The 19,390-nt window shown below is 46.3% G+C and overlaps 1 non-coding gene across 1 annotated transcript; it reads left to right on the top strand.

Annotated features, from left to right (window-relative positions):
• Positions 1-18,427: 18,427 nt before the first annotated feature.
• On the top strand, positions 18,428-18,500 carry TRNAK-UUU. The gene has a single exon. It is a non-coding gene; the product is annotated as a tRNA-Lys (tRNA).
• Positions 18,501-19,390: the final 890 nt, after the last annotated feature.

Here is a 19,390-nt window from a genome sequence, read left to right as displayed (position 1 = left end):
TGTGTACAGATGGACGTAACGTGCAACAGGGGAGACAGGTGTCAGCCTCTCTTTCTTCCCGCACACCACCTCCTCCAGATGCTCTGTGGTCAGGATAGGAGGCCTGGGCCTGGCACCAGGATCATGATTATTTTTAAAGAACTGAGAATAGAATCATTTCAGAAGATATATACGTGCAATGTGTGTGTATATATATGTTGTGTATACACACACACACACACACACACATTTTTTCTTCTTCTAGATTCAACTGAGCGGTCTTTGAAAATAAATTTTAGGTTTATTTTACATGCTTTAGGAGAGGAGCAGCTCCAGCCTGTTTCTCTTTCCTCCCCCCTCGCCATGTCCAATCCACATCTACCCCCACCCTCACACCGGGACTAAGTGGAGAAGAAAATGACTGACCTTCTACCGGCTCCCAAGCTGTAGAATCTCAAGACACAAGAAGGGACTAGGGCATGGGACCTCTTCAATGGGCGTTCTCTGCAAGGTCACTCACACCGGATAGAAACATGTAAAACATCTACAGTCAAACTTATCATCTGCCCCATCTTGATTCTTAGTCCAGGTCATGGTCACTGGTGTTTCTCGGGCTTCTAAATGGGAGCTTACGGTCACACGTGGCCCTTCTTATCTCTAAGCAGAATGTAACCATTATGCCCTGACTGATTCTGCCTTTTTTTTTTTAATTTACGTCCAAGTTAATTAGCATATTGTGCAATAATGATTTCAGGAGTAGAATCCAGTGATTTATAACCTACGCATAACACCCAGTTCCCATCTCGACAAGTGTCTTCCTTAATGTCCCTTGCCCATTTAGCCCATCCCCCACCCCACAACCCTTACAGCACCCCTCAGTTCTCTATAGTTAAGGGTCCCTTATGTTTTGTCCCCCTCTCTGTTTTTATATTACTTTTGCTTCCCTATGTTCATCTGTTTTGTATCTTAAATTTCACATATGAGGGAAGGATTCGCCTTTCTTAACTGGCTGCTCCTCTCCAGGCTGTGGGGTGAGGCTCACTCTCAGAGTCACCTTCTACAACAGATCTGATCCTGCCCCTTTCCTGCTTTCAAGTCTTTCTGGGCTTCCTGTGGTCCCCAGGAACAAGTCCAAGTCCCTAGCTCAATGGTCAAGGCCCTTCACCATCAAGATCCCTTCACTGCTTCATTCTGGCCCTGGCTGCCCTCCAGGGCACCACCAACATGCCAGCTGCTCTCAAACACCCAAGCTTCTGCGTCTTTGCAGGGCTGACCTTTGTCTCAGAACAGCCTTCCTCACCTGAGCTCTCAAAACCCAATTTAGATGTCTTTAGAAGGCATCCTGAGTTCTCAAGACCCAGTTTAGGTGTCTTTAGTTTGGGAACATTCTCCTTAACCCCCTATCCCTCCTAGGGCCAATCCTGAAAGGTGGGGGGGTGGTGATGGCGCAGGGGGGGCAGGAAGGTCATTTGAACTGGACCACATGTTCAGGAATAGTCTCAAATTCGGACTTTTGACGCTGTCTTCAAAAAGATGCATATGTACACACATACATTCACAGGATAATAGCCTGATTGCATTGCAAAGGAAGAAGATTCATCATGTGCCTCTAACCATGTCTCATTACCCAACCACACTGGCCAATAGGTGCTATACATTGATGGTTACTTTTAAATAATAAGCTGTGATTATGCAATGACAGACACAATCACATTGTACTGTATGTTTGATGGATGCAATATTCGAAACATCTCACAGATTTTATAACTTTTTGGCATTTTCTTTTCTTTTTAATATACTGAGAGCAGTGAAGTCTATGTAACTCTCTGCTTGGTCTCCTTTAGAAGTCAAGATACCTCCATTATGATGCCCACTGTATTACATTGCAGCAAAACCAGGTTATCCAACAGGTTGAGCTCAGTGTACATAAGAGGAAACAGCTTTGCTCTCTCCCCCCACTGCCATCCACCATAGTCTGTGGCCTCTCCCTGCCCCATAGCTTTTCAGTCACTTGCAGCTGTGACAGCAGTTCTTTTGGGGGTACTGTAGAGGCCATTCCAGCATGGATCAAAACTTCAGTCTCACATCCTGTTCCATGGGGCTCCCATCCCAGCTCAGGCCAGTGGTTAGAGGATGCAGTGGGGACAGGAACAGGGCTGGGCTCAGCCTTCCAGGTCGTTCTGCTACTCCTTCCCTGCCTCCTGCTGATTCCTCCAGAGGTGAGAAGGGGGAGATCACTTGAAGGACAGGGCTGGTGCTCTTGAGATGTGCACAGCAGGCCCTCCCTCACACTAAGGCATTTGTGAATGCCTTAGAGACTTCCTCAACGATGTGGTTGGTCCACGCTCCCTCTGATCTCCAACAAGCCCCTGCATTTCTTATGCTCACCTCCCCGGCACTCACTGGATATTTAGAATGAGGGCCCTTGACCTGGCAGGAGCCCTTGGGAAGGTCCTTCCGTGGAGCTCTCTGGGCCCTGCTTCCACTGCGGCCTTCTCTCTTCTCTCTTTCCTTATGGGAAGCTGGGGCCAGCCTCCTGCCTTCAGTGTCCTACAGCCAGGAGGGAAATACCCCAATTCCATGTTTGTGTCATCCAGACTCCTAGGGACACATTGCATTTTCCGAGGAACTATCTTCCTCGTGCCAGTGGCCTCTGTGAGACAGGCGTTCAAGTCTCTGCAGCTTGGCAAGTGCCTCTAGTTGAGGGGTAAGGGCTCAACTCCCTTCACAAAGCCCCCCTTAGTCTCTAGGAGCTGTTCTCTTGGGGGTTCCCCCCAGATTGAAAGTGCTCTTTTCTCCTACAAATGCCCCACATTTGTTTCTATTGCGGCTATAGTATAATAAATTACAAAAACCTAGTAGCTTAGAACAACACATATGTATTCTCTCACAGTTTCTGAAGGGTAGGAGCCTGACACGGTGACACTGTGCTAACATCTGGTGTCGGCAGAGCCGCTGTCCTCCTGGAGCTTGAGGGGAGAGTCTACACCCTTGCCTTTTCCAGCTTCTAGAGGCCTCCATGTTTCTCGGCTAAGGACACAGCTGCTCATCTATCCTCGAAGCCAGCAACATTGTATCTCCCTGACCTTTCCCCCAGGGCCACATGTGCCTCTCTGACAACAGCCAGGCAAGGCGATTAGATTCGCCCCCAACCCCCACTGAAAGATCCAGGATAATCTCCACACGCCATGGTCTCCAACCTTAATCAGTCCCGCCAGGCACCAAGTGCATTTATTTATTTATTTATTTATTGCCAAGTAAGGTAACATGTACACAGGTTTTGGGGATTAGTACACGGCATCTTTGGGGAAGCAATATTCTACCACATCCCATTGTTTCCATGACCCTTCCTTCAAATGTCTGCTGTTGTTTTACATAAGCTGGAGGAGAGCAGTGGGATTGACAACAATAGGACAGTCTCAGCCTCATTTCAGTAACTCCTGTGGGGACAGCTCTCTCTAGGATCCAGAGTGGTTATTGCCTGTTGCCCTCGGCTTTGAGGCCGTAACTGGAATTCTAAGCATCTGAAAAAGTCACACGCCATACACCGGCCTTCCCACTCCCGGCCAAGAGATCCTTGAGGGCAGGGTCTGTTTCTTGTTTGTCAAATATTGGTGCCAGGCACAGTGCCTCGAGCCAGCGAGCCTTCTGGAAGACTTCGTTGTGTGTATGCCAGAAGAGAACCCAAAGTTACCCGCTTCATTGCTTGGAGGAACCCGGGATATATGGCAGTTGTCATAAATGCTGGATAAAATGACATAATACATTTATTTAACAGAGTAGGCGGACTTCAGGCAAATATCAGGCCGCATTAGCTTGCCAAGGAGGGAGAAAGACTTGTGACTTTCTGGACTGAGGATGCTCTCTCGGTGATTGTAATTAGCATGCCAGTAGGAGAGAATACCTGATGGGGTTCCAGCCGCCCTTGGCACAAAAGGTTCGCTGCACAGTCCAGATCAGTCTTGCTCAGGCTCCTGGTACTTTACTGCCTGAGAGCTATGGCTCTAAATCCTATTTCTCCTCTTAAACAACTGCAAAGTGGACTGCAGGGAGATTATTTTCGGTGCTGCCTTAGGGGCACTGGGAAGGTGGGGAACCCGTTCGATACTGTTAGCCTGCAATGGAACTGGGCATCGGTGCATCGGGACAAACTGGCTTTCACCCTCCTGTTGACAGGAGTGGACATACTCGGCTATAGAGCCACTTACCCAACTCTGCCTGCTCCCTCTTATTTATGTTTGGTCCCTAGGCAACCTGAAATTCCTCCTGTGACTTTTAAACAAAGCCCAGGGGAGAGAGAGGTGGGTGGGAGGAAGCCTGGGCTGGGCTGACTGGGATGGAGTCAGTCTCTCACACTCTGGCCTCCTTGTTTTACATACCGTGAATGCTGGAAATGTAGTCACACCCAGATTCAAAACACAGTGAAAATCCCCAGATAGCTGTGTGTGTGCGTGTGTGTGTGTGTGTGGTGTGTTTTCATTTATGCCTCATTCTTTATTTGGTGAAGTAGGCTGAATAATAGTGCCCTTGATGGATAATAGGAATGAATATCAGGTAAGAATCCCTGAAGTCTGTACTCATTACCTTATATGGTTAAGAAAAAAAAAAAAGGGACTTTGCAGAAGTGATCACTAAGGATTTTGAGATGGGGAGATTGTCACCCTACATTTCCAGAGTGAACCCTAAATGCTGTAACACATAGTTTAACATAGTTTAATAAGAGGCAGGCAGAGGGGGAATTGACTACCACAGACAGGAAGGCCCTGTGACCAAGGAAGCAGAATTGGGGTGATGTGGCCACAAGCCAAGGAATGGCGAGGACCCCCAGAAGCTAGAAGAGGCAAAAGAATGGAGTCCCCAGGACCTCCGGAGGGAGCACATCCTTCTGGGTGCTTGACTTCAGCCCAGTGGTACTGATTTTGGACTCCCCCCTGCAACCCCTGCAGAATTGCAGAGAATAAATTTCTGTGTTTTAAGCCACCAGATTTGTAGCAATTCGTCACAGCCCCAGGAAACGAATACATTTGGTATATTGCTGAGAACAGATAACCTACATTATTCATACCTTCGACAAACATTTGCCATGGTGCAGGCACATTTGAGCCAGGGGGCAGGCAGACGAGGGCCGGGGGACACTCAGGGTCCCACACCACCCCCTCAGTCATAGGCCAAATGCTCCAAATGTGCACATTTTTCTGAAGAGGAGCTTTTATCATTTGCGTCGGGCTCTGAAAGGTTCACATCCCCCCAAAGTTAAGAAGCTTTGATGTAAATACTGATGGCCAAAATTTCTGCCTCGGCTGAGTGACTCCACACTCCCCTCCCCCAAACACCTGGAGGACAAAACAACAACCACAACCACGACAACAACAAAAAGCAAAAGCGCATTCTTTGCCTTTCTTGGGAGACTAGATAAAGAGACAGAAATCTACATATTGCATTTCATTGTTTATATTAAAATCTAGAGATCATTTGTCTATGCAAATATTTGCCAAGCACTTGGTCCATGCCAGCTGCTACCCTAAAACACCAGGGATACAGGGGGAACAAGGCAGACCAAAACAGCCCTGCTCTCATGAAGCCGACATTCTAGTTGAGGCGAGCAGACAGAAACGCGGATCCATATGTAACGAGCCTGGTGCCATCACGTGGAAGGCTGAAGAGACAGAGGCTGGTGGTGGGCACTGGGACATGGTTCATTTAGAGAATGGTCAGCGCACTGATCAAAACTAGCTGTTGGTTTTGTTTAGCCGGTAAACAACCTAGCGATACACAGAGGGAAACCATTCAACTAAGAGAGAATTTTTTTCCCTGGTGATATCAGATCTCAGGGAGACTTGTTACATGGTGAGCTGTTACCCAAAGGAAGAGAGGGAAGCTCTGTTGGGTTGTTTAGAATTCCACTTAGAGGAAGGAATACGTTGACAGGCAAAGTGCCCAGAACAATCCAGAAAGCAAACAGGACTCGGGTTTCTAAGTAAATGTGAAGCAGTAATGAGTTGACCAGAAAGAAGAAGCAGGAGGGGGTCGGTTGGGTGTCTTGTGGGATATTTTTGTGTGTGTTTGTTTTCAGTAGTTTGTAACTGAGCCTCGAGACCATGTTTCTAACTTTACTAAACAGTGACAGTAAGCGGTTGTTCACCTTCGGGGCTTTCAGATTGACAGCAGACCCTGGAAGTGTAACTGGGGAAAGTGACCGGAGAAAGCGACCTGGAAAGACCTCCAAACCAGTGGGTGGGCCTTCGGAAGGCCGGTCCCAAGGATCTGGGAGGGAGTGTTGAAAACACACTGCTCCCTGGAGGGCCTGGGCCAGCAGAAATGAGATTTCCAGGGTCCTGGTTCCTGAAATGCGGTTAGGATGCTTGTGCACAGCAACTTGAAGGTAATAAAACTCTGATTCAATTCCACAAATGGAGCCGACTGAGAGGCAGTACAGGGTGGTGATCGCATGCGAGCGGAGGCGGAGCCGACCTGGGCTGGAACCCCGGTCCCTCTTCTGGCTCCTTGACCGTGGAAAGCTACTTTTCCCACCTGAGTATCCGTAGTGAGGTGAATCGTGTCCGCCTCAATTCATGGCCGCCCAAACCCTCAGATGAGGGTCTTTACGGATGAGGTCATCCTGGATTGTGATGGGCCCTAAGTCCAATGACTAGTGTCTTTACAAGTGAAAGCAGAGGGAAATCCAGACATGGAGACGAGCAGGGAAGAAGGCCAGGTGACCACGGAGGCAGAGATTGGAGGGAGACCGCTATCAGCCAAGGAACAAGAAGGATCACCAGCAGTCACCAGAACCTGGGGAAGGCAGGAAGGATTCTCCCCGAGAGCCTTCAGAGGGAGCAGGGCCCTGCCTACACTTTGATTTCAACTTCCAGCCTCCCAAACTGTGAGAGAAGGAATTTCCCTCGCTTTATGTCACGAGTTTGGGATAATTTCTTGGAGTAGCTCCGGGAAAAGAATCCAGCAACTTCGTCTCTAAATTGAGATTATTTGAATGGTCTCCCTCTGTTTATTGCTGGTCTGTTTACCAGCTAAATGAGACTAGCAACTAGAATAGGGTGCCTGGGAGGCTCAGTCGGGTAAGCATCTGACCCTTGCTTTCGGCCCAGGTCATGATCTCGCGGTTTCATGGGTTCAAGCCCTACCTCTGGCTCTATGCTGGCATCGTAGAGCCTGCTTGGGATTCTCCCTCTCTCCTCTCTCTCTGCCCCTCCCCTACTCTCACTGTCTCTGTCTCTCTCAAAAATAAATGAACTTCAAAACAAAACCTAGCAACTAGTTTTAATCAGTTTGCCTGGGACTGACAGCTTTCCCAAGATGCTGAACTGATGCCTCACCTGATTCATCCACAGAGAAAACAAAACCCACCTTTTTTTCAGATTTTTAGGGGATTGGATGAAAGGAATCATTTACTTAACAAATATGTATTAAACAGCTTTAATATGCCAGGTGTTAATTATACGAGCTGATACACAGGTTAAACAAAATACACACAGTTCCCGCCTCCCAGTATGATACAGTCTAGTGGGAAGAGGAGATTTATACAAGGAAGTTGCAACTGTGGTGAAAGGTGGGCAGGAAGATGGGAAGAAGAACCAGGTGGGCCTGCTCTGCGTTGAATGAAGGAAAAAGCCTCTGGGAACTGAAAGGTGCGGTACCAGCTTTTGATAGTTTTAACGAGGACCCATTAAATATATAAACTAAGGGAGGGACCAGTGACATTTTTTATAATATTAACTTTTCCTATCCAAGAATAGGACAAACTTTTCCATTAATTCAGAGTGCTTTCATGCTAAAGGGAAGTGCTATTTTCTGAGTTTTGTTTTCAGTGTTTGAATTTTTGTTTTTAATAATGAGCTGGCTCACTGAAAGCAAGGAAGGCTGACAATCACGCCCCCCCACCGCCCCCTTGGCGCCCCCTGCAGGCTCCTCCTACAGATCCAAGGCCCTGCCTCCTGCCTCCGTGCGGTGGGGTGAAGGGCACACTCTCCCCAAAACTGTACTTATGATTCCTTGTCTTCGTTCCTAATTTTACACATTTCCATGTACACGTGAAAAATACGCTGCCCATTTTGCTTATTTTTTGATCTTTCTATAAGTGAAGTCACACCGTCTGCCTTCTCTAGGCATTTGCTTTCTTTGCTCAACGTCAGGTTGCTGAGATTCATACGTGTCGATGGAACGACAGCCATGCCTTCCCGGGTATGTACCCATTTTCCCGCTGGTGGTAATTTGGGTTGAATGTGATTCCTGGTGTCTGAGTGTAAGTCTTTCCAGGACATTTCTCTGGGAGTGGAACCAGTGGATCATAGGGTATGGGCATCTTTCACTTGAAACGTAATGCCAGAGTGTTTTCCCAAAGTTGTTGAACCGATTTATCTTCCCACTAGCGGCTCGTAAATGTTGCCTTGGCTCCACATCTTTGCCAACGCGTGGCATTGCTAAATACTTTTTCATATTCACTTGGGTCAGTGTGGGTATGAAATGGTAGCTCCTTGTTTTAAATTAGCATTTCCTGCTTATTGAGGAGGAACATCTTTTCCGATGTTTGTCAGCCACTGTGTTCTCTTCTGTGAAAAATCTTTTATTTTGTTGTTCATTAAAAAAAATGAATTGTGGGGCACCTGGGTGGCTCAGTCGGTCAAGCGTCCGACTTCGGCTCAGGTCATGATCTCATGGTCCGTGGGTTCGAGCCCCGCGTCGGGCTCTGTGCTGACAGCTCAGAGCCTGGAGCCTGTTTCGGATTCTGTGTCTCCCTCTCTCTCTGCCCCTTCCCTGCTCATGCTCTGTCTCTCTCTGTCTCAAAAATAAATAGACATTAAAAAAAAAATGAATTGTTTCTCTTTTATATATTGCTTTGTAGGAAACTTTAGATATTCTGGATACCAATCCTTTGCTAAATAGGTGAGCTGGATATCTTCTCCCAGTTTGTGGAATATCTTTCAGTTTCTTTATAGTAGACTCAGATGGGAAAATTTTATAATTCTACTCTAGTCAAATTTATCACTCTTTTCCTTTATGGCTTGCATTTTTGTTTAAGAAATCCTTCTTTACACTGAGGTCATGCAGATATAACTTCTATAACATGGGCTTTTAGCCATTTTTTTATGCTGTGGACCCTTTGGCATGTTTTTAAATGTGTGAAATGAGGGGTGCCTGGGTGGCTCAGTCAGTTAAGTGTCTGACATCGGCTCGGGTCACCATCTCATGGTTGGTAGGTTTGAGCCCCGCATCGAGCTCTGTGCTGACAGTTCAGAGCCTGGAGCCTGCTTCAGATTCTGTGTCTCCTCTCTCTGCCCTCCCCTGCTTGCACTCTGTCTCTCTCTCTTTCTCTCTCAAAAATAAATAAACATTAAAAAATTCAAATGTATGAAATGAAACTCATTGGATTACAAAGAAAACCAATGGTATTGAAATGTAGTTATCAAAATACTAAAAATTATAACATATAAGTGTGTTTCTTTTAAATGTATTCAATAACTAGGTTTAGCAGAAAATCTAATAGCTGCTGTAAAGTTCCGTGTACTGATGAACATAAATAATATTTTGTGATACCTACAGCAGGTATCATATGATATGAAAATATCTGTTTTCTTATTAGTGGCAAAATCACAGGTACAGGTGAGAGTGCTGTGGTGTGGTGTGTATGTTCATGATTGGATCTCTGAGATTTAGCTCGAGATTTGTGAAAATAAATATCAATTTTTTTCCCATCTGTGTTCACAAACCTATTGAATTCTATTCCCTGACCCACTGGGGGGGGGGGTCTGTGGGACCTAAGTAATGAACCCCTGAATTTTATAAAAATGTTAATGTTTTATCCTGTTTTTGTCTTTTATCAATCAGAGGTTTTTCCCTTTATATGGTATATCACATTTCCTTTTTTCTCTTTTATTGATTAATCTATTCCTTCCCCTTTGATCTATAATGTATGTCCTGGCTTAAATCATGGTTCTTTTTAATGGTCCATCTGTTTCTGGAAGCTTTATTCTACTCTGCTTATGTAGTTAATTATCTGTGTAAGCTACAAGTATCTTAGTTACTATAACTTTATTTTATTTTTTTTAATATTTATTCAACTTTTGAGAGACAGAGAGAGCACGGATGGGGGAGGGACAGAGAAAGAGGAAGGCACAGAATCTGAAGCAGGCTCCAGGCTCTGAGCTGTCAGCACAGTGCCAGATGTGGGGTTCGAACTCACCAACCATGAGATGGTGACCTGAACCAAAGTCGGAGCTTAACTGACTGAGCCACCCAGGCGCCCCTAGCTACTATAACTTTAAAGTCTGACATCTAGTAAGGCAAGTCCCCCTACCTGTGTGTTGGCTTCCCTTAGTCTTTTGCTTTTCTATGTAAATTTTAGAAGCAGCTTGACATGTTCCATGAGAAGGCCCATTGGGTTGTTGACTGAAATTTCATTGAGTTTATAGACCATTTATTTATACCTTTCAATAAAAGTTTATGTATTTTTTTCACTAAAGACACATACACCTTTTGTTAGGCTGCTTCTAGGCCTCTCTCTCTGCCTTCCCCTACTTACCTATCTACGTTGCAGTTGGAAATTATATCCTTAATATTATATTTTCTCTTTGTTGTTAATGTATAGAAAATCAATTGCTTTTGAATATTGTTCCTTTATCTCTCAACCTTTTTAAACCTGCTTATTAAATCTACTTGTTTGTAGAATTTCAGGGAGTTCCCTATGAAAATAATTATATCACCTTCAATGAATGTCTGTTTTGTTTCTTTGATTCTAAACCTTGTATCTTGTATTTCTTTTTCTTGTTTTATTTCACTCACCAGCACCTTCAGTACAGTATTGAATAAAAGCCATGATTCTTTTTTTGACACTTCTAACCTTTAAATATGATGTTTGCTGTGGGCTTTTGGCGGATGTTCTGTATTGGGTTGCAAACATTGCTTTTTATTTATAGCTCATTGATTTTGTTTTAAAATCAGAAGTGAATATTGTTGGGTTTTTGTTTTGTTTTATTTTTTAAGGACAGATACCAGAATGTGTATTATGTCAATGAAAAAGGTTCACTAAGGAAAAGGAAATTGAAGATACAAAACAGGGAGAAGATAACTTGAATACCCAAGTCCTTGAGAAGACTGAGGGTGGATTTTTATGTATTTCTTTATGCATGTAAAGTACTTTACATAATGCCTGGTCTGTTAATTTCCTCTTGCTGTGGTAAAAAATTACCACAGACTTGGTGGGTTAAAACAACACAAATTGAATCTCTTACAGCTCTGGAGATCAGAAATCTGGAATCACTTTTACTTCACTAAAGTCAAGGTGTGAGCAGGGTTGAGTTCGTTCTGGAGGTTCCACGAGAGAATCTATTTCTTACATCTTCCACCTTTTAAGGTTTTTTGCTTTGTTTTTTATTTTTTATTTAAGAGAAGGGAGAGGGGCAGAGAGAGAGAATCTTAAGCAGGGTCTCAGCGTGGAGCCCAACATAGGGCTTGATCCCACAACCCTGGGATCATGACGTGTACTGAAATCAAGAGTCAGAGGCTCAACGGACTGAGCCACCCAGGCACCCCATCTCCCACCTTTTAGAGGCTGCTGACAATCTTTGGCCAGTGGCCTCTTCCTTTATCTTCAAAGCCAGTAGAATAGCATCTTTAAATTGTGCTCTACTCTCATTGCAGCAAAGTTGCCTCCTTCTATGGAAGGATCTTTGTCAATAATTGGGCCCACCCTGATAATCCAGGATTATCTCTCTATCTCAAAATCCTTTACTTAATGACATCTGCAAAGACCCTTTTGCTTATAAGGTAACATGCACAGGTTCAAGGCATTAGGATGGGGACATCTTTGGGGTCCATTATTCGGCTCAGCATCCTTGCATGTATTTGATTACACTGTATGTGTTTGAGGTTTATAAAAAAAGTTGAATATTAGCAATTCTCTGTGTTTCAACCTGAAGGTTCTCAATATATAGAAATTACTATTCATACTAACAACAAAAGAGGAGATTATTTTACCATAAACTGCCAGCTCCAGGGCTGTCCCTGTTGTTTTCAGCAACTTGCAGTAGAGATCCTGGATCCTGGGTCACTGCCCTGGGAGCATAGGTATGTCCGTCTCCCCAAGGACCATGCCTCCCCACTGTCTTGGTAGAGGCCAGCTAAAGGACTACAGGAAGATCCTCTTCCCATGGGGCAGGAGAATCCTTCTGCCCAGCTCCAAGACCCTCTACCCCACAGCACAAATATTCTCCAGGAGAAATCAACTCTAAGGATCCTCCATGTTGGAAATGTGTGTGAGGCCGGTGCTGAGCCGCGCCATATTGGGACCTGAGGCCAAAGGGGAAAAACAATCAGTGGTACTGATCCTGTCTTAATTTAAAATTTTGATGTTTTCTTCACCGTGAATCTTGTTGCATTCATTTGGACTTAAAACAAAATATTGCATTAAAATATTAGTTATCTTGATTACTGACTCTTTTGGCACCCCCTTAAATTTCACACCCTAGATTTCACTCTCCTTACTTTCATTCCCACTCTGGTCTGCGGATCTATATTTGTAGCTGTTTTCTCTAATGCTAGTTTTGGATGAACACTCCTGGCAAAAGTTCAAGCCTTATCTGTAGAGAAAACCCACGACGGTTAGGATTTACCGAGATAACAGGAAAGGAAGGCCACCTCCCAACCTCTGAACTGCCCATTGTCCAAGCGACTCTCTTTCTGCCAATTGCCTTCTCCAAGCGCGAAAGAATAAACTAATTTCATACCTATTCAGTCCAATAAGGCTCATTGTCCTACCTCTACCTCCAGTGATAAGAGACAGGAACACTTCATTTTCCATTGCTAAGCAACAGCAAAAACAGAGCCTGGCATCTGTGCCGGGCCTGACCGGCTGATAGGGATCAGTGTCTAAAGTTCTTGTTTGCATTTTGAAGTCAACAATAATTGCAGTTCTCTATTAGTGTTCATTAAGTTGGTTTATGGCTGGACCAACTCCAATCTCCACTCGGCAGTTTGAATGTGTTGTCCTCCTAGGGAAAGAAATATTTGGCAATAAAAACCCTGTGCTGATTTCCTCAACTCATTTCCCCTCGATAGACTGGGAAGCTGTGGTCACCATCCGCAGTTCTCTAGCTCCGGAGAACAAGGCCTCTGTTGAAGGTTCTGGAAGAGTGCGTGGAGAGCAGGGCAGGGAGGATGGCTCTGCTTCCCCAAGCTGGCTTCCTTCCACTCCAAGCGAAAAGTAGGCCAGTGGAGCAGAAGACTATTATGTGAACCAAGCTGGGGTGGAAAGTACTGCCCCATTTCCCCAACGCCAGCACTAAAGTTTGGAAAGAGCTCTCTCAGCTTCTTTCCATGGTCTCGTGCCAGGAACAGGCACGACCGGGGGACGTGATCAGCTCCTGCCTCCCTGGCCTGGGAATGGGTCAAACAGTGGCCTCAGCGTAATGGTAGAAAGTTCCAGCCAGCTTGAAAGAGCCGCCCTTGGATGCCATTTCCCAGGTGTTGACTCACCCCGGGCGGCTGAAAGGCTGCCAGCCCAGCCAAGGAGCAGGTCTGCTGCCTTACATAACCTTCCCTTCATCCCCACTTGTCGGGAGCTAGGTCTGCTCTGAAAAGAAAATCAGAAAACAGCTTAAAGCAATTAATGAGGATGTTGTTCTCCTTTCTAGACTCCAGTCCAAGACACCCTTCCACTCTCGGCACTTTCCGAAGTGAAAGAGTGACTCCTGGTAGTCATCATCTTGTCTCTTCTGCGCCGGTGAGAATTTCTTAGGGCCAAGCTGGAGAACAGCTTCCTTGCGCCCCCTAGTGTACACAGGAGCCCGGCACCGTGCAAAGTTGGGTCTGGATGAGGCCAGACCAGGCAAGTGGGACCGTGCAAGTGTTTCCTGGTGACTGGGGATTGGGGTAGGAGGGTCCAACTCCATGAGGCCCCGGGCAGGTAAGAGGAAGCCACCTTTGCATTTTCGATTCAGTTCGTGACCCAGGAACTTGGGTCACTTTCTTCGGACTCTCCTCTCTTCCTCTGCCTGCTACAGAGCAAGAGGCTCTCTTTGCATCTCTATTCCCGAGAGCAGGTGAGGACTAAGGAGTCAAAATACTTGGATCTCTTTGAGAAGCCGCAGAATAGGCCTGTCTTACAGTTAATATGTGCAGAAGCTTCACTGTGGTGAACTGAGAAACTCTGAAAGTCGCCGTCGTTTGATTTGCTGTTGTTGTGACCATGTGTGCACGCTTCTGTCGGGTTCCGCGGTCCCCCAGGGCGCCGATTCCCAAACAGCAGACTAGCTGTGGAAGGTCGAGAAGATCCGAACCCCAAGTTCCTTGTGTCCTCGTAATTCCATGAATCATTCTCCGGAACGTCTGCAGAAGAGAGTTCAGGTAAATATGAGAAAGAAAATCTGTTTTGAGGATAAGCCAAGGCAGGATGGGCAATGGAGTACGACGTGGGTGTCAAGAACCATAGAAATCTTTGAAAGAAGAATTGACAACCGTTATCTAGGATAAGTAGGAGGCTTACCTACCTTGAATCTTTCCAGATTGACTGTTTTGATCAAGAAGTTAAGAATAGGGATGGCAAATAGGTTTAATATTATGTACAGACGTTAGTGATGTCTGCCAGGAGCACAGGACAGAATACTGACGGTACGCATGCGAACAAGACAAGAAGAAAAAGGAGCGTATAAGAATTAGAATAATATGAATTATAATCATAAAAAATTATCAAGAGAGCTAAGCCACCTCATCTTTTGATGCTGTTTTTCTTTTTCTTTCTTTTTTTTTTTTTTTGTCATTCTTGCAATCATGAATTATGATGATGTGGTTTTTCCAACTTCCTGTTCTAGGGTGTGGGGAACTTATTGTTCCTGTCTTCTTCCTTAGTTTGTGTAGTGTCTCAGCTGACTTGAAGGCTGATGTGGAATAACAACAGGGTGGAGGTGAGAATTCATCTGATTCTCACTTGTCTTGAGATTATTATACAGTGATGGCTCAATCCCCAAGTACACTTGAATATTGACTGTGTACCCAGTAGGCTGGTAAGTGCTATGGGTGTGCAGAGAAAGAGAGGGGAGAGGTACCAAAAACCCTAAGTTTATACTCTCCTTAGTTACTTGACCCATAAGAGGCAACTAGAGAACAGGGTCCTGGATGCATACCGCGGTCTCAGGAGAAACACAGAAAGCAGGAAGGGGAGAAGGTTAAGCAACCACATCATCTCCCTCTGACCCTGTAGACCCTCACGCAGCCTTGGATTGGAAGGCGGAGAGCTGCTCTGAGGGTCTGGCTCAACTCTGAAGCGGTGCCCTATCCGGGGGCCCCTGCAGACTGCCACAGAGCACTGGGGAGTCCGAGTGCCCCCCTTCCAAGATGCACCTTGAACTTTCCACTTCTCTTCATCTCCACCACTCCCGTTTCAGTCCCAGCCATGGTCACCTATCCCTGGACAATGCACTGGCCTCCTAACAGTTCTCCCTGCATCTGTCCCTTGCCCCCCGAACCTTCGGTCCACCCCACGCCCTGGTGTTCACTCCCACCATCCCCTCCCCTTTGCTCTGACCCCATAGCTACATGGGCCTCCATGTGTCACCTTGAAGTAATACCTCTGCCCAGTGGCCCTTGTGTAGACCTTTTTGCCTGAATCCCTCGCCCTCCCTCTCCTTCTCTTCTTTACTTTGTTAACATCTCCCTCCCGCTGTGTCTCTTCACCTCCTTGGGGCTTGGTTAGGACCTTGTGCTTATAGGCTCACAGAGCACCTTAAACTCTCCCTAGGGACATTGATCATAATTGTAACTAGTTATTTGTAAAATTATCTGCATAATGTCCATTCCCAGCTAGACGACAAGCCCCATGAAAAGAGATCTGATGCTCTTATTTACTTCAGTGTCTCAAGTTCTTAGCATAGCCCCTAACACAGTTCTTGACAGGTAATAGGTGCTTAATATTTATTGAATAAATTAATAAATGGAAGGGGGAGAGAGAGAGATGTATGGATAGAGGGATGGGTGGATGGGACTTTCTGAGATTTCCAGTCGATTTCCACCCCTTGCCTATCACAGTGGAAGAGATAAGGCCTGTGGGTTTGGTATCATCACTAAAGGCTTGGCGGGGGGGGGGGGGGGAGAAGGAGGGTGTGTTGTATGGATAGATCGTTCTAGATTGTAGCTTCATTTCCCACGCTCCTCAGCTTTGCCTTTCCAAGACTTCCAGGGTTGAGTGTGCAGAATCCCATTCCTCAAAATGTTATCTAAGGAAAGGAAAAATCCAAAAGAAAACTTTATAGATCAGAGGGAAGGAAATCAAACTTTGAGCACTCATTCACGCTGCAGGGAAGGTTATATGAAAATAAGTCCCTTCTGTGGCTGCTTTTGAGCCGTTCCAGCCTCCGCAGCAGCCTAATTGCCAAACAATGTGTTGCCTTGCCCTGGGACCTTCTGAAATGTAAGAAAGCAGACAAGTCTAGCAGTGTCACGACCTATTTTTTTAATAAGGCAGGCTCCACAGACCCAGTAATTGGCCATGTAAATGAATACCTCAGGTACGTAACATGACGGAAAATGGAATATGATATTGTTTTCGGCTCCCTAGGATCTATTCAGGCATCTGAGGCCTGTGCTGTCAACTCTTTTGGTGGAAGGAGAGCTGAGGAGTGGGGCATGGATGGCTCAGCAGCAGGACATATCCAGAGAGTGGGGTCTTCCAAGCACTAAACTTGGGGACGGGTTTGGAGACTCGGCCATGGTTTCCACACTCCCAGCCAAGAGCTGGGTCTCTTTGCCTGTCAAGGGAGCGCACGTTGCATTGGGTTTTTGTGGGCTTGTACCGGAGGTGTGGACCCCATTCTGCTATCGAGGCCCATCCAGAGCTGGGCTGATGGACATGAAGGGCAGAAATCTCCGTGGATGGGAATCGGCAGCCACCACCTGCAGGGCTGCTGCGTAGACAAGGGAGCGCCTTTCGGGGATACTGCAGAGGGCAGCGTGGCTGGGTGAGGTGCTCACTCCATGCTCCCTCAGCACACGGCAAGCACCACTCTGTGCACATCAGTCATAGGCGGGAAGCTCTGTGAGCAAAGGGACCAGGTCTGCCTCCTTAGAGCACTGTGCCTCCTAGCACCGTGCCTGGCCCCGCGACCCTGACGAATACATGCTTGCTGATGAAGAATAAATGCATGCATGGATGGATGGATGGATGGAGATATGGGCTGAATATCACTCAAAGCTTTCTGATCAATCGAATGGCCCAGCGATGGACTGGGCTGCTTTGAAAAGGACCATGGATGTAAATTCCAGTTGGAATGGGGCAGCACCAAGGCATCTGGTGGTGGGAGACAGATGTAGAATCCGTGTGCTTTGGGGGCAGACAAATCTGGTGTGAGTCCTGGCTCTGCTGCTTATGGCTGTGAGACTTTAAAGCAATTTGCCTCCACGTCCACATCTGTAAAATGGGCGTAAGAATCCAGTTTGAGTTTCCTTAAAGAAGAGCCTGAGACAAAGACGTGAGGAAAGGTAGTTTATTTGGGAGGTCATCCAGGAAGCAGGAGGGAAGCAGCCGTGAGTGGGGGCCAGAGAAGGAGGAAAAGCCCATCAAGGGGGCCTCTTAAGCCTTGCTAAACTAGTAGGACTCACTCCTATTGGCTGTCCTAAAGGGATTATGTGGAAAGTGTTTCTCTTAAAGAGTGAAAGTCCTGACATCTCCCCACCACCTCCCATCTCCATCCTTTGAGGCAAACTTCCCTGCATCTTCTTTTTTTTTTTTTTAATGTTTATTTTATTTTATTTTTGAGAGAGAGCCAGAGTGTGAGTGGGGAGGGGCAAGGAGAGAGGGAGACACAGAATCGAAAGCAGGCTCCAGGCTCCCAGCTGTCAGCACAGAGCCCGACAAGGGGCTCGCACTCACGGACCGTGAAATCATGACCTGGGCAGAAATCAGACACTTAACCGACTGAGCCACCCAGGCACCTCCAGGCTTCATCTTCTTGTGGGATAAGGCCTCTCCTTCCCTTATTCCTCAAATAAGAGGCCACTGGAGGTGGGGAGCTGTGCATCCCAGCCACGGCTGCAGACGGAGGTGGGTAGAGGGGATATGGCACAGAGCACTGTTCTGTGCCTGCCTCAAATCTTTCCATGGTGGGGCACCTGGGGGGCTCAGTCAGTAAAGTGTCCGACTCTGGCTCAGGTCATGGCCTCGCGGTTCGTGAGTTCCAGCCCCGAGTCAGGCTCTGTGCTGACATCTTGGAGCCTGGAGCTTGCTTCAGATTCTATCTGTCTGTCTGTCTGTCTGTCTCTCTCTGCCCCTCCCCCAGTCATGCTCTGTCTCTCTCTCTCTCTCAAATAAATACACATAAACAAATTAAAAAAAAAAACCTTTCCACGGTGATAGATAGAAACCTTTCCGTGGTGATGGAATGGGAGCTCCATGAGGGAGGGACTTGTCAAGACTAGAGTGACTCAATAAGTATATTTTGTGGGCACCTGACTGTCTCAGTTGGTAGAGCATGCGACTTTTGATCTCAAGGATGTGAGTTCAAGCCTCATGTTGGGTGCAGAGTTTACTTCAAACAAAGTTTGAATTAATATATAAGGGTTACATAAAGTAAAATTCTAAGGTGTAATACAGTATCTGAAAAGAAACTGCCTACGGCTATTAATTGTTATTAATTTCTTTTTATTAATAGATGATGCTACTTTTCAAGAGGAATAGGAATCATTTGGGGTAACACTGTAGCATTTGGGCTTGCGTAGTTCCTTACAGGAACTCGTTGTTTTGGAGATAAAAAGAGTTCTGGCTCTGACCTACAGAATGCAAACTCTAGATGAGTTAGGACAGCCTTTCAGACATCTGGGCACATTGGAGTTTCTCGTCTGGATTTTAGTGAAGCCACCGCCTTTAAGACCCTCTGACATGCGGCCTACGAGTTTTCTGAGTTGAACTGACAGTTTTAAAGCAGGAGCAATAAGATCATGTCAGGGAGAATTACCTGGAGACCCTGGACATCCTAAGATGGTCTTTTAACTGACTGATTTATGGAAAATAAAAGCGTCAAAAGTTGTGCGGACACACACTTTGCCATCGAGCTCAAACCCTACCCCATGGTGCAAAAGGAACACGTGGCCAAAAGGGTTAATCCACACTTTGCACAGTCAGGACCAGCACCAGCTCCGTCAACCATCACACGCCTCTCCCCACGGGAGAAATGGAGACAGTGACCAACAGGTGGGACAGCTTTTCCTGCGGGAGGGGGCCCAGCCCATGCTGTAGAACTGTTTTCTGAAGCCTTTGGTCTTCGGGTGCCTGGGTGGTGCTGTTGGTTACACGTCCGACTCTTGAGCTCAGCTCAGGTCAAGATCTCGAGGTTTGTGAGTTTGAGCCCCACATCGGGCTCCTTGAGCTGATGGTCAGGAGCCTGCTTGGGATTCTCTCTCTCCTTCTCTC

Source organism: Panthera leo, chromosome B3 (genome assembly GCF_018350215.1).
Source record: "Panthera leo isolate Ple1 chromosome B3, P.leo_Ple1_pat1.1, whole genome shotgun sequence".
In the NCBI taxonomy this organism is placed as follows: domain Eukaryota; kingdom Metazoa; phylum Chordata; class Mammalia; order Carnivora; family Felidae; genus Panthera; species Panthera leo.
Note: the sequence above shows the minus strand (reverse complement) of the source record. Positions and strands in the feature narration are given on the sequence as shown.